At 38.4% G+C, this 16,209-nt stretch overlaps 1 protein-coding gene across 48 annotated transcripts in view; it reads right to left on the bottom strand.

Moving 5' to 3' along the window:
• The window catches only part of BMPR1B (bone morphogenetic protein receptor type 1B), a 522,369-nt gene that overhangs the window by 87,547 nt on the left and 418,613 nt on the right, over window positions 1-16,209 (bottom strand). For 35 of the 48 annotated variants that reach the window (XR_015165674.1, XM_086406604.1, XM_086406600.1 and 32 more), the window contains one exon: window positions 6,426-6,499. The exons of 12 other annotated variants lie outside the window; for them this stretch is intronic. The gene's annotated coding sequence lies outside the window, so the exon portion shown is untranslated. Of the gene's footprint in view, window positions 1-4,812; window positions 5,272-6,425; window positions 6,500-16,209 lie in introns of those variants that run through there. One more of the 48 variants, XR_015165673.1, reaches the window with a different exon arrangement.

The raw sequence follows: 16,209 nt of genomic DNA, 5'->3' as shown, positions 1-16,209 counted from the left end.
AAGTGTACCTGGGGTCACTGAAGAGCATGAGGCACAGGTTTGTCCAGAAAGAGGCACAGTAGTAGGAGGGGAGGTCATAGAAGAAAAAGAGATGGATCTGAGAGGGCCTTGTGGGAACTTTTTCCTCTGGTTGCTGTGCTAAAGATGGACTATAGGGACAAAAATCAAAGCAGAGAGCACTTAGATGACTGCAGGCACCAACAGTGAAGCAGTGAGTGCATGATTCAGACGGGTGCTGACTGTGGTTTGAACACGGATGGCAGTGGCAGGGGTGATGAGAAGCGGTCAAATTCAAGACGTGTTTTGAAGGCATTATTATTACTTTAATTTCCAAGAAAGTAGAGCCTAAGACAACTGCTTGCCAACAGGCAGTTTACCGGCAATGTCATCCAGGAATCAGCCAGGGCTGTGAAACAGGAAAGAAAAAACATAGGCAATCTGAGGATGAGTTAACTAGCTCACCTCGCCAGAGGTACCATGACATGAATCTCAGTATCTCCATTCTGGCTCGGCTCCTACCATAACCCACTGGTCGTGTATGGCCCTTCCTTTCAAGCTGTGTGTCAGCACACATTGCTTCCTCGTGTTGCATTAAAGAAGCCCCAAGGCAGGGGACCAAGAGGTTAAGAGAGTGTCCAATTTCATCTTCATAAAACAGGGCAATGCCTTCACAAGAGGTGGCTCAGTGGGTAAAGAATCCGCCTGCAATGCAGGAGACGGGGGTTCAATCCCTGGGTCAGAAAGATCCCCTGGAGGAGAGCATGACAATCCACTCCAGTATTCTTGCCTGGAGAATCCCATGGAGAGAGGACCTTGCCAGGCTACAGTCCACAGGGTCGCAAAGAGTTGGACACGACTGAAGCAACTGAGCACACACACACCCATGACAGCAGGAAGGGGTAGTCTCAAGAGGATTCTGAAGTGGAGTACATGGAGCCCTAAAAAATAGTCTTGGAATAATTCTCTAATGGACTATATGCACTACATGAGACATAAAGAAGAGATAAGGATAATGCCAAGGTTTGCTCCTAATTAACTGCAGGCAGGAAACTGCCATTAACCAAAAGACAGTGGGAAATACGATTATGTATGTTACTTCCTTCTAAAAGGTAGTCATGGATCTCTGCATCTCCGGTTCACACACACCTTCATCTCTTCAGCCCTGCTTACAATCTCAAATTAGCCACTCACTACCCCTCACTTCTAACTCTGCAGTTATACTAAATAAACTCAATCCTCTGGCCACACCGTGCTCTCTCGGGGCTCTCTGGAATTTTGCTCAGGTTGGTCCCTCTGGCTATCTGTTTTGCTCAAATAACTCCTTATCAGCCTTTAATTGGAAACTCAGTAGATATCTCCTTTCAAGTTAGATACACACCCACCCATTCCCAAAGTAGTCTTTGTATGTGCCTGCCTCCCCTCCAGGATGTAATCATGGAATATTTTTCTTGAACCCAAAGGGCATATTACAACACTGGAAGATATTAGGTATGCAATTAAAGTATGTTAAATTAAGGAATAAGTGGTTTCTCCGAGTCATTCTATGTTTATTTTTAAAACAGTATCTGTGCCCCAAACCAACTTCTCATATGAACTATTTAAATATTTTAACGTGTCACCTCATCCTGAGACACTGAAGCTTATGTCCAAAGTCACATAATATTCAGTAGCTGGGAAACAATTAAAATTCAATTATTTTGAATCCCATCAGAAAAGACTCCTGCTTTCTCCCAAATAGTTAACTCTGAGCCAAGATCTGAGTATAATATGTGTTAGGATATTTATAGAATTAGATCATTAAAGATTAAAAATGCTTACTGCATTTTTTTTTAATTGAAGTATAGTAGATTTACAATGTTTCAGATGTACAACAAAGTGTGTATGTGTGTATACATACACATACACACTTTTTTCAGATTCATTTCCACTTTAGGTTATTATAACATACTGAATACACTTCTCTATATTCAATAGAGATACTGTGCTATCCAGTAGGTCTGCAATGTTTATATATTAGTAGTGTGTATCTGTTAATCCCAAACTCCTAATTTGTCCCTCCTCTCCTGCTTCCTCCTTCCCATCTTATTGGATCTTAATACCAGCATTCCAGTTAACATAAAAATAAGACCATCTGGAAGTAAAATAAATCATTGTACTGAATCTTAAAGACTCGTAAAGAGAGGGTTGATAAAAATCAGATCTTTACAGTCAGCCCCATGCCAGACTTCTGGAAAGAAGATCTTTTTCGCCACGTTGTCTACAAGTTACAGGACTAAACGACATATTTGGTTATGCTGTTCAGGTAGCACATGTGTGCTCAGCTCAGTCATGTCCAACTCTTGGCAACCCCATGGATTGAGGTCCACCAGGCTCCTCTGTCCATGGAATTTTTCCCGGCAAGAATACTGGCTACTGCTGCTAAGTCACTTCAGTCGTGTCCGACTCTGTGCGACCCCATAGACAGCAGCCCACTAGGCTCCCCTGTCCCTGGGATTCTCCAGCAAGAACACTGGAGTGGGTTGCCATTTCCTTCTCCAAGGCATGAAAGTGAAAAGTGAAAGTGAAATTGCTCAGTCGTGTCCAACTCTTAGCGACCCAATGAACTGCAGCCCACCAGGCTCCTCCATCCATGTGATTTTCCAGGCAAGAGTACTGGGGTAGGGTGCCACTGCCTTCTTTCTCCAGGGGATCTTCCCAACCCAGGGATAGAACCTGCGTCTCCTGCATTGGCAGGCAGATTGTTTACCACTGAGCCACACCAGAAGCCATGTTCATGGAGGGCAGAGCCCAGTCAACTTCTCATAGAGGCTTCCTGACTTCAATCCATTTTAGTTCTGATGGAAAATGTGAGCACATTATTTTTAAATTCAATATAGGTTTCTGTTGGGTAAATTTTCTGGCTGACTAGATTTTCTGAACCTAGTCCTTTTCACTTGGAACAAATGTGCAATTCCCGAAGATGCCAACACATCATGTGTTACTGATGCATAACAAGATTAAGAGGAAAAATGAAAACATTTAAAAGGCAAAACATACTTGGGAAAAAATTACACAGTAAAGTGACCTGGGAAACGCCCTCAGACATTTTCTAAAATTATTTGGAGAATATCTTTAGAATTTAAGAGTACACCTAGGTCCTATTAAAACTGCAAAGTGTTTTCAGTGTAGGGAACAAAACAGCATACAAAAGAAAGCATCATTTTATAATTTATAGAGAATAAAAATCATTCAAGTTTGAAACTTCCAAAGTTCTATTAAGTCCTTAAACAACTCATATTTAGTTATAAAATACTATAAAATAATAGACACTTCTGAAACATATGCAATCAATCACATAGCTAGATGTGGTAGCATTTTTAATTTTTTCTAAACTGAAATTCCTTTATTAGAAAAAGAAGGCAGAAGACTCCATTATCTAACTAAAACACCAATCATACCATAACTCAGCTCACGAACCCTCCATGAATTTCCATTGCCTGTGGGATAAAGTTCAAGTTTACTCACAAAGCCACATAATTTTAGTTCAAAGTTCTCAAACTTTAACCACACATCTGTATCAACTGGACGGCTTGTTAAAAACAAAGTTTTCTGGATGCATTCCCTGGAGATTTTGATTCAGTAGATCTGGGTTGGGACACGAGAATTTATATTTCCAACAGGTCCCCATGTTACACTGATGCAGGGACCACAATTTGAAAACCACTCGCTGTCTAGTCACAATCTAGCTTTCATGTGTCATCCGTTTCCCTACACAGACTTCTGGCTCTGCACATTTTTTCATCCTTTGACTCTAAGTAAACTATTCCAATCACGCTTATGTTTATAGGTTCTAGAATTCAACAAAAGAACTCTTGCTTAAGCTGTACTCTATAGAGCAAACATATTTCAACAGTATTTGAATGCTGTCACAACCACATGCCAGCTTATCCTGAATCAGCTTTAGCATCACTTGTTGTTAATACTCTGATGTACAAACCTCAAGGCTCTGGGGTCATTTTCCCATCCTAATGATGGCCATGGCCCTGAGTGGGAGAAGTATGAAACAATATTCTGGGGGAAAAATGTTTTTGTTATGACTATGAGTTACTGCTATCTGAGAAGGGCTTGTCAGTGTGGGCAGTTTTCCAGCTACTCTACAGGAAAGGCGTTTCTGCTACAGAAACAAGGAGAAAAGCTTGGAAAGAGGCTTCCTAGCCTATAGGCATGCTCTCTGTCCCTAGGACGATCTATTAATCTCTGTAGAGACAGTTAATGATAAAGATTCATAGGCAAATTAACAGATCCCCATAAGGCCCACATACAGAATTATGAAGACCAATTGTCCCCAAAAGCAATAACTGAACAAGCAGAGTTGCAGGTGGGCTACTCTGCTAAGTTTTAACAAAGGAAAAATGATATGATCTTAACCAGAACTAATGGTAACTCTTAATCACAAGTAATTTTTCTCATAAACCAACTAAATAAAATAACAAAGCCTCCTCACTAAAATTCTGATTTCACAAGTAAAATACTATTATAATTGATATCAGAAAAAGAAAATAACAGTCAACACAGGAACCTGAATTTAGTGTTTTCCTTGTAGAGAACATTTTCTGGAACCCAAGTCTTGAATACTAGAGTAAGTGGTCATGACCTTTTCCAGGAAATCTTCCCAACCCTGGAATGAAACCCACATCTCTTATGTCTTCTGCATTAGCAACCAGATTCTTTACCACTAGCACCAGCTACAAAGCTCCTTTAATTTTTAGAGGAAAGAAAAACCCATAGTGCTTTCTAGCTGAAAGGAAGGTAAGGGTGTGGCTATGTACTCAATTTTGTTATGGGTTATCTCTTTTATTACATAAAATTCTACAAATACACTAAAAAAGAGAATATTGGGTTCAGTCTTCAGGGAATTTTTTTATCATAAAGGAATAAATTATAGAATAAAGTCGATTGAGGACCAACCCCTTCTCCCACCATATTCACCACTATCATAAATTGGCTTTTTATCTACTACTAGAATATTTCATAGTAGTAGATAAATAGCCTACTTCACTGGAAGGACTGATGCTGAAGCGCCAGTATTCTGGTCATCTCATGCGAAGAGACGACTCATTGGAAAAGTCCCTGATGCTGAGAAAGATTGAGGGCAGAAGGAGAAGAGGGCGTCAGAGAATAAGAGGGCATCACTGATACAATGGACATGAACTTGGGCAAACTCCGGAAGATGGTAAGGGACAGGGAGGCCTGGCACGCTGCAGTCCATGGGGTCGAAAGAGCTGGACACAACTGGGTGAATGAAAAACAACAACAATGAATATTTTCAGAGCTTTATAGAAACAATTCACATGCCGTAAGACTGACCTATTTAACATGTTCAATTCAATCCTTTTTAGCACAGAGTTTTGCAATTATATCACCACACAATTTTAGAACATCTTCATAACACCCTCAAACAAGTCCCATAGCCATTAACAGTCACTCCCTATTCTTGCCCCTGACTCCCCATCCCAGGCAACTTAAGGCTACTAACCTCTCTTACATCAGTGTATAGTTTTAAATTCTAGACTTTTCATATAAATGCAATATGACAATATGTGTTCTTAGAATCTGGCTTCTTTCACATAGCATGATGTTTTCAAAGTTTATTCAAGTTATAGCATAATTTTTATTGCCAAAGAATATTTTACTATATAGATACACAACATTTTGTTTATCCATTCATCAGCTGCTGGACATACGAGTTTTCCACTTACTGGCTATTATGAATAACACTGCTGTGAACATGTACAAATTCTGTGGGGACATTAGGTTCTCACTTCTCTTGGATAGATACTCAGGAGTGAAACATCTGGAGCATATGGTAACTGAATGTTTAACACTGTGAGGAACTGACAGACTGTTTTTTCAAAAGCGGTTACACCATTTTCTATTCCCAGAAGTAGTGTATGAGGATTCCAATTTCTCCACATCTCTGCCAACACTGGCTATTATCTTTTTGATTATAGCCACTCTAGTGGGTGGACAAGTATCTCGTGGTTTTGATTTGAATGCCACTGACAGCTAAAGATGGGTACAATAAAGGACAGAAACAGTATGGACGTAACAGAAGCAGAAAATATTAAGAAGAACACACAGAACTGTTTAAAAAAATATTAATGACCCAGATAACTACGATGGCGTGATCACTCACCTACAGCCAGACATCCTGGAATACAAAGTCAAGTGAGCCTTACTACGAACAAAACTAGAGGAGGTGAGAGAATTCCAGTTGAACTATCTCAAATCCTAAAAGATGATGCTGTGAAAGTGCTATACTCAATATGCCAGCAAATTTGGAAAACTTAGGACTGGACACAGGAATGGAAAAGGTCAGTTTTCATTCCAATCCCAAAGAAAGGCAACGCCACAGAATGTTCAAACTACCACACCATTGCACTCACCTCACACGCTAGCAAAGTAATACTCCAAGCCAGGCTTCAACAGTACATGAACCATGAACTTCCAGATGTTCAACCTGGATTTAGAAAAAGCAGAAAAACCAGAGATCAAATTGCCAATATCTGCTGGATCATAGAAAATGCAAGAGAGTTCCAGAAAAACATCTGCTTTATTGACTATGCCAAAGCCTTTGACTGTGTGGATCACAACAAACTGGAGAAAATTCTTCAAGAGATGGGAATACCAGACCACCTGACCTGCCTCTTGAGAAATCTGTATGCAGGTCAGGAAGCAACAGTTAGAACTGGATATGGAACAATGGACTGGTTCAAAACTAGGAAAGGAGTTCGTCAAGGCTGTATATTGCCACACTGCTTATTTAACTTATACGTAGAGTACATCATGAGACACGCCGGACTGGATGAAGCACAAGCTGAAATCAAGACTGCCAGGAGAAATATCAATAAACTCAGATATGCAGATGATACCACCCTTATGGCAGAAAGTGAAGAAGAACTAAAGAGCCCCTTGATGAAGGTGAAAGAAGAGAGTGATAAAGCTGGCTTAAAACTCAACATTCAAAAAACAAAGATCATGGCATCTGGTCCCATCACTTCATGGCAAATAGATGGGGAAACAGTGGAAACAGTGGCTGAGTTTATTTTGGGGGGCTCCAAAATCACTGCAGGTGGTTACTGCAGCCATGAAATTAAAAGGTGCTTGGTCCTTGTAAGAAAAGCTATGACCAACCTAGACAGCATATTAAAAAGCAGAGACATTACTTTGCCAATACCGGTCTGTCTAGTCAAAGCCATGGTTTTTCCAGTAGTCATGTATGGATGTGAGAGTTGGAGTACAAAGAAAGCTAAGTGCTAAAGAATTGATGCTTTTGAACTGTGGTGTTGGAGAAGACTCTTGAGAGTCCATTGGACTGCAAGGAGATCAAGCCAGTCAATCCTAAAGGAAATCAGTTCTGAATATTCATTGAAAGGACTGATGCTGAACCTGAAGCTCCAATATTTTGGCCACCTGATAGGAAGAGCTAAGTCACTGTAAAAGACCCTGATGCTGGTAAAGACTGAAGGCAGGAGGAGAAGGGGCCACAGAGGTGGATGGCATCACCAACTCGATGGACATGAATTTGATCAAGCTCCAGGAGTTGGTGGTGGACAGGGAAGCCTGGCGTGCTGCAGTGCATGGGGTCACAAAGCGTCAGACATGACTGAGTGACTGAACTGAACTGATAGCTAATGACACTGAGCATCTTTTCATATGATCATTGGCCATCTCTACATATTCTTTAGAGAAATTTCTGTCAAAATCCTTTCCCATTTTAAAAAAGAATTACCTTTTATTATTGGTTTTAAGAGTTCTTTATATAATCTGGAATGGAGTCCAACACTGGATATATGATTTGCAAGTGTTTTCTCCATTCTGTGGGCTCTTCTCTCACTTTCTTGATGATGTATTTTTCTTTGATGATCCTTTGTATTATACATTATTTTATTGCTGCTTGTGCTTTTGACAGCATATCTCAATTGCTTTATCTTATGAATATTTCTATATAAATATGATCCAGACCTAAAAATCATATATTACTTTTGAAAATGGTTGAGAACAACTTAGATTCCAATTAGCAGTGCTTGAAAGTTCCCATTTCTCCATATGCCTGCCAAGGCTTGATAACCTCAGATTATTTTGCCTATTCCTTAATTTTAACTTGGTAGCTCATATTATTTTAACTTTACTTATTTAGTTTCTTTTCCTGTACTTCCATCTACTCTGTCAATGGCCTGTTCATGTCTTCTGACCCTTTTTTGGTATTTTTCTCATTTAGGAAGACATTCTTTATATATAATTGATATTAAATTTTTCTCAGTTACATGTCTTGTAACATGTTTTCCAAGTATGTAAGCCATCCTTTGGCTTGTTATTTGCTTTGTTGAACTACCAATAATTAAACTGCTTAGAAATTCTAAAATAATATCTTTATGTTCTGTGATCTTTGCATTTTTTTAACTTTAAGCTATACAAATGTTGATGGAAATGGCAACCCACTCCAGTATTCTTGCCTAGAGAATCCCATGGACGGAGAAGCCTGGTGGGCTACAGTCCACGGGGTCGCAAAGAGTTGGACATGACTGAGCGTCTTCACATACAAATGTTCTTCTCTAAGAGACAATGTATTATATAGCTACCAATGGAATGGACACAAGAACCAATCTGTCTTGATTTGAATCTATATTCTACCATGTATCACTGTGTAATCTGAAACAAATTTACTTGTCTGAAGCTGTTTCTTCATTTATAAGATAGGGGGATAAGAGCACCTATCTCATGTTGTGTGCATTTAAATGATGAAGTGTTTATAACAATACATGGAACATGAGCTATTATTTTCTTCTAAACATTTTCACTTTTTGAATTTCACCTTTAGCTTTACGACATATTTGGAGACGATTATTTTTCTCCTGTTTCATGAATTTTATACATGGTATGAAGTGAGGTTTTCAAACAAGTCTACCTTTCCCCACTGATCTCTAATGTCCCCTCTGATATATTATTTCCTTATATATATGATTCTGTATCATGTCCCACAAATCTATGGCTACCCTGGGCCATAACCACACTATTTTAATTACTATAGCTATTAAACTATAAAATCATAGTAAGTTTTTATATCTAGAAGAGCAAATATACCTAACTTGCTCAGTGCTTACTATCTACAAACACAGGCATTTACAAGTGAATGGATTACAATGCAGATATTTGTATCCTTGGATTTGTGAATTATAAAATCACAAGTAAAATATTGTCTGTTAGCTTAGTACCTAACAGAACTATAAGTATACACTTTTCTTTTTAAGCCCTAGACCATTTTGATTATTTTGTAAATAAAGTATTGATTTATTGAAAGCCAAGGGGATAATAAATAAAGAATCTAGACAAAGAAGTAAAACATTACAGAACTTTTTCATGGGGTGTATAATTATGCTCACACACCAAGTACAAATAGGTGATAAGAAATCTTCAGCACAAATTCAAAAATTCCTTAAAAAGAAATTAAAAAATGAAAACAAAGCCCCAGAACAAAAGACCAAGTATTCAGTTTGCAAAATCACAGTGTGGATTCACAGTGACTGAGGAAGAGGTAGAAGAGATTAGTATAAACACCACAGCAATTTTATCTGGTAAAGACAGTTCATCGATTATACTAAAACATTCTACAGCTACTGCTCCTGACCATAAAACTCAATGTGTAAACCTAAAGGATCCATGTATAAGTGATACCCTGCAATAGGAAGGAACAATGACCTTGTAATTTTAGCATTAAGAAATAAATCTGGAGAGATGAGAGCATTCACTTTTGTGTAAAGCTGCATATCATATTACTTATTTGCAGTCAGAGCTACTCAGGATACTTCACAAGTAATCTCTTTAGAATAACATTTGCAGAAAATCTTAGGAAGAGGAAAAAGGGAAGGATGCTCCATTCTTCACAGCAAGATAGGTTTTTTTTTCCTTAGAAAATAACTCAATTGTGTTGCTAATTTTGCCTTCCCACCTCAGATGGCGAAGTACTATGGCTAAGAACAAACTGAACATAAGTTGCATTTCTGTAAGCACTAAATTGTTGTGTTGTTTAGTTGCTAAGTCATATCTGACCCTTTTGCAACCCCATGGACTGTAGCCCTCTAGGCTCCTCTGTCCATGGGATTTCTCAGGCAAGAATACTGGAATTAGTTGTTATTTCCTCCTCCAGGGGATCTTCCTGACCCAGGGATCAAACCCGTGACTCCTATATTGCAGGAGGATTCTTTACCACTGAGCCACCAGGGAAATATAAGCACTAAATTATGACAGTCTAAATGTGGCTGAATATATGGTACTTTTTACAAAATATTACATATTATAGTAAGTGGGAAAATCTAAGCAGAAGTTATCATCTCTGAGCTTTATTCTTACCCTGGAATATTCATTTATGGTACTTGTGGTGTGTGTTTCTATGTGTCTCTTAAATAAAATTGTTCATGTGGCAAAGACTTTGACTTCCAAAGATTCAGCCTAAATACAAATCATAAAGTCCAATTTAAATGTAATTCCTCAAAGAACAAGAACAAAACCTCTGCAACTCCAAATTCTGGTTCAGCCACTAGAAGTAACAGTGAGATTTGGGTAAGTTGCCTAACAACTGTGTGCCCATGCTTCCTCCCTTGTGAAAATGAGAGAACACAAGTAGATCGTTAAAATTAACTAGGTCTTTTCAAACAGCAATGTAGGTGCCCGTAGCATTTGTTTTTACTGGGCTTACTTGAGGTTGTGTAGATGTTTGTTTATATAATGGCACTTTATTCTCTGTTGAAGAAAACCTTCAGCTCCATCATCCCACACACGAACTACTTCCGCTCTTACTTGAAAGGAAATTCCTTTTCAAGGTTCACAGTACATTAGAGACAGCTGCATTGCTGAGCTTCCTCCAAAAACTGTAAAAAGCTGCAGATGTAGCCCATGCATGACATGGATCATGAAAACGAGACATTCTCAAACACTCAGACTGCCCCTTCTCTTACCCTTTTTTCATGCTGTATTTTCCGGGGTGCTGGCTGCTTACATTAAGCACTATGTGTATGTTTATTGTAAATCAGGTCCCTGAGGGGATGCAGGAACTTTCTAAAGTGACTATCCTGAGTGCTAACTTCCAAAGGAAGATAAGGTGAAAAGTACATTTCCATTTAATGACATTTCAACAACAGTCACTACCCTATTCACTTCTAAAGAGGCAATCCTCACTTCAAACCACACATTCCCTGGGTGTGTTTCCATACTGCCCTGGAACTCATAAGTGTTTGTCTGGAAAACTCAATTCTGGACTCAGAACCAATAAAACAAAAATACAACACTAGGTAAGAATTCTGGCATAGAACTTTTCCAGCAGAAGCAAGGAAGAGAGTTATGACTTGGTTTATTTCAGAACAGTCACCAAAACCGCCTACATTGCTACAAAGACAAACTATTTGCATTAGGAATAACATGTTGAATATAATTAGAGGGGGGTACAGGGCTCAGGGAACCATGACATATTTTATTTTCTTGGGCTCCAAAATCACTGTGGACGGTGATGGCAACCATGAAATTGAAAGACGCTTAGTCGTTGGAAGGAAAGGTATGATCAACCTAGAGAGTGTATTAAAAAGCAGAGACATCACTTTGCTGACAAAGGTCCATCTAGTCAAAGCTATGGTTTTTCCAGTAGCCATGTATCGATGTAAGGGTTGGACCATAAAGATGGCTGAGTGCTGAAAAATTGATGCTTTCGAACTGTGGTGCTGGAGAAGGCTCTTGAGAGTCCCTTGGACTGCAAGGAGATCCAACCAGTCAATCCTAAAGGAAATCAACCCTGAATATTCATTGCAAGGACTGATGCTGGAGCACCAATACTTTGGTCACCTGATGCAAAGAGCCAACTCTTTGGAAAAGACCCTGACACTGGGAAAGATTGAGGTCAGGAGAAGGAAGAAACAGTGGATGACATGGTTAGATAGCATCACCAACTCAATGGATATGAGTTTGAGCAAACTCCAGAATATAGTGAAAAAAAAAAAAAAAGAATATAGTGAAGGACCGGGAAGCCTGGAGTGCTGCAGTCCATGGGATCGCAAAGAGTTGGACAGGACTTAGCAACTCAACAACAACAGGGCTCAGAAGCATCTCAACAACAATAAGGAGCTTTCTGAAGGTGGTTCACAGAGCCAAACTCTGAAAAGATTTCCAAGAGCCAACCAGATGTCCTATGACAATCTGGAGAGAGAAATGACTTAATTAATGTACCTGAATGTACATTAATTTGGGATTCACATTTTTGTTTCACCCTCCAAGAAATCCTTCATTCCAGATTTGGATTCTTCCAAATAAATTAAGACTTAGGATCCCTTCTTCATCATTAGGGACAATATTTTAATAATGCCAGGACAACTGTTTCATTAAACAACAGGCTATACTAATGCAGTATCTTAAGAAAGAACACCAAAACCAGGTATGTAGGTAAGTTATTTCTGAAACAAACTCTGACAATTCTTTTTAAATACCATTAATATAAATAAGTTTCTTGGTCAGAAAAGGGGGGTTAGAGGTTTTGTCTGCAGGTAAAGAATGAACTGAAATTTATTAACTCTAATGCAGTGTGTGCCAAATCCCTTGAGGTAGCTTAATCAACTGCAGCTTTCTGGGCTCAGCTCCCAAATACTTGGTTCAGTAGATCTGGGATGGGGTATAGGGGACTGCATCTTTAAAATGACCTTCAGTGACTCTGATGTCGGAAACACACTGAACCATGCTGTGAGGAAAACTGCAGACTCCTGGTTTCTCGAATGGATCACTGCTGATTGCCACTGCTCATCAACTAATTCTCATTCACTAGCCACTGCAGCAGGCCCCTCACCCAGCCAGTGGTCACCGCAACACCTGCATAAAATCCTCAAGTCCTTCCAGTCAAGCCAGGAAGAGGCCAGAAAATCACCTGATCCTGAATTCAGGTCTCTCCTGCCACACGGCACCAAGCTGCCACAAAGAAAACACATTGGCCAACTGCTATATTATTGTTGGCAAGCACCGAAATTTGCTCAAAACCTTTACAAATGAAACCCAGCTGCCTAAGCTCAATACCAGATGTCTTCTACAATGTGTGGCTTTGATAGATTAAATTGAGCATAAGAAAGAGATGAAATATATGAAAATCTAATTTGCAAGATGTTTGTCATTAAGTCTAACAAAAAAAGACAGAAAATTATATTTTTCACTAGAAGAGGTTAAGTAGGGTAGATTAACAATATTCATAACTACCAAAATGCATTTTATGAATAAACTGTTTAGTGTCTTTTTAAAAATACAGCCCAAAACAATCTTCAAAAATACCCACTGAAAGAATGTCTTATGTCAGTAAAATCATTCAATTTATCATGAGGGTCCTTTTCCTTTAAACCCATTCCCCAATTTGAACACATTTTCATTCAGGGCATAGGAAATTAAGTAGGAAATATTTAGTGATAGTGTCTGATTTCAATAAACTGTAATAACCCTATGAAAACATGCATATAAGAAACATATGTATGCAGATATATATAATATGTATAAGAAAGTATGGAAGTAAAAAGGCAACTTGTTTAGTAACCTCAATTAAGTGGCATCTACCCTTCTTCTGTTACGTCCTGATGAAACTTTTTTGTTGTTTTCCAGGTCACTGCACAGTTCTCGATAACTCAGCTGATTTAAGCGCCTGAGTTAAACTCAGAACCAGTTGAATATTCCTCCAATGAGCTGCACATCCCCTCACTTAAATGAGTTAATAGTTAATGGGCAAATACAGCATATTACTCTTACAACATTAACCTTTACTTTTTTCAAAAAAGAAACATATAAATCATAATGGAATTTAAAAACAATAAGCAATTGAGCATATTGACTCTAACCAAGATAAACATTCCATTGAGATTTAGCCCCATAAAAAGTGCACCATCATTAAAAGTACACACAATTACAATTGGCAGGTTATTATTTTTCAGATTTGAAAAATATTGTCATAGTTTTCTTTTAGAGAAACCAAAATAAAGCTGAAGATTTTAGCAAAGACATAGTTTCAACATGAATATTTCTACAAACATAATAGCAGAAAGATAATTTTATGCAAAGTTTACAAAACAAACCTGGCCTCAGATTTTCTGAAGCTATATACTATTGGCCTTGGCATAGTTTAAAGGAAAACAGAAATAATCATAAAGAATTTTAAGATGCCATATTATATTAAATTCTCTCACACTTGGCTGATATCTTATCAATGCAGTTCCCACAACGCCGAAGTTCCACAATTGATGCAAAACTGATATCAGTAGCTATTTCCTTACCTTTAAAACTCCCGTTAAAATTGTGAAGATACTAAGATAAATATGGGGACATTAGGTCCTCGCATTATGACCACAGGATACTATCAAGCAGTAAAAACCTACGCACCAAAACCAGTCTTCTGCATGTACTTAAGAGGTTTTTAAAAAGTGAATTTGTTATGTATATTCATTCTCCCCTGGACTCCAAAAGGGATCAAAAGCATAGTTTCAGACACTCAAGTTCCCAGAATCTAATCTAATGAAACATATACTGCTAGCCACAAACTTGTGGCCTTTTTAGGGATCAAAATGTAAAATTTATGAGATATTCTTTGTGAGACATATGATGTGCAACTACTTGTTTCAATAAAGGAGTGAAAGTTATATGTAACAATCTGACAAAGCTAAATCTGCCAAGAGATTACAGTACTTGTTTCATGTATTATTTTTGCCACCACCTTTAGTATCTTGAGTTTCCACAGCATCTTTTCTTAAAGAGTAAAGAAAATCATACCACTTCAGTTACTATTAAAATCAACAACTTTTTGTAGTGACATTTCCTGAATACCAAAGTTGATGTAAAAAATAAAGTACTTTTTAAAATTTAAATTTATTTATTTTAATTGGAGGCTAATTACTTTACAATATTGTATTGGTTTTGCCATACATCAACATGAATCCGCCACGGGTGTACACATGCTCCCCATCCTGAACCCCCTTCCCACCTCCCTCCCTGTACCATCCCTCTGGGCCATCCCAGTGCATCAGCACCAAGCATCCTGTATCCTTCATCGAACCTGGACTGGTGATTCGTTTCTTATATGATATTATACATATTCTTTTTTATAATTTTTCTACTCATATAGCTAATAAGTCACTTAGTAGCCAATAGGAGTTCATTATAAGCAAAGGAATACTAGAGGTATTCATATTGCTATTTTAAATTCCAGTAGCAGTTATATTAGGTGTTTTTGATTGTCAACCTAATCCAAAACTTCTTCTAGAACAAACTTCCACTGTCCCCAGTGTCAATTACTGTCTGGTGCCCATCTTGGCACCGGATGACTATGCATACTATTTGACTCACATCTGATTACTGTTTAGGGTCAGCAGTCAATAAAATTCTCTCTCCAAAGAATTAAAAACAAGAAACAGTGAAATGTTTATCAGTTAAGTTTGGAGAGCTAAGCAAAGAAGCTCTTCAAATATCATAAAATGCAGACACTGTTTTGGGTCATGCGCAAAATAATGAGTATGTCTAAGGAGGTAGACTCCTCTGCAGGCCAAGCACTGTACTAGGCACTTGAATTCAGCAATAAATGAGACGGACGTGGTTTTTCCTCTGAGAAGCTGGGCTTTCAGCAGGAGAGTGACACATATAATGATACATCACATGTACTATAAAACTGAAACAAAACTTACAATGAGGGGTTATAGCAAGTGGATCTCATTTAATTTGGATTGTTAAGGAAAACTTAGTGATACTTAAGCAAATGAATAAGTAGAGGAGAAAGAATTTTTTGGGCTATGGAAACTACATATGTGGAAAGGAAGAGGAGTCTGGATCCTTCCGGACAGGAAAGGCCTTTGTGGCTTGCTGACCACTGAGTAGTGAAATGAGCTGCAAAGGAGTCAGAGCCTCACTGATGCAAACCTGGAAGGACGTAGAAAGGTCTGGATTTTATAATGCATGGAATGTCTGGTAACGACTTGTAGACAGAAAGAAGGGAAAAGACACACAGAGAAAAGAAGGCAATGTCCATGAGGTCCCTCACAGACATGGATGAGTAGAAACTCAGGTCCTGTGGCCTCTCTGGGTCCCATGAGGCTTGTGTTTCCTTTAGCTTTTCTTTAGGTCTCCATTCAACTTCTTCCTCTTCTTAAGTTTCTGTTCTTTTGCCCAAAATAT

The sequence above is a fragment of the Bos grunniens genome, chromosome 6, assembly GCF_055505025.1.
Source record: "Bos grunniens cultivar Pamir isolate PY7600 chromosome 6, Bosgru_T2T1.0, whole genome shotgun sequence".
Lineage (NCBI taxonomy): Eukaryota > Metazoa > Chordata > Mammalia > Artiodactyla > Bovidae > Bos > Bos grunniens.
Note: the sequence above shows the minus strand (reverse complement) of the source record. Positions and strands in the feature narration are given on the sequence as shown.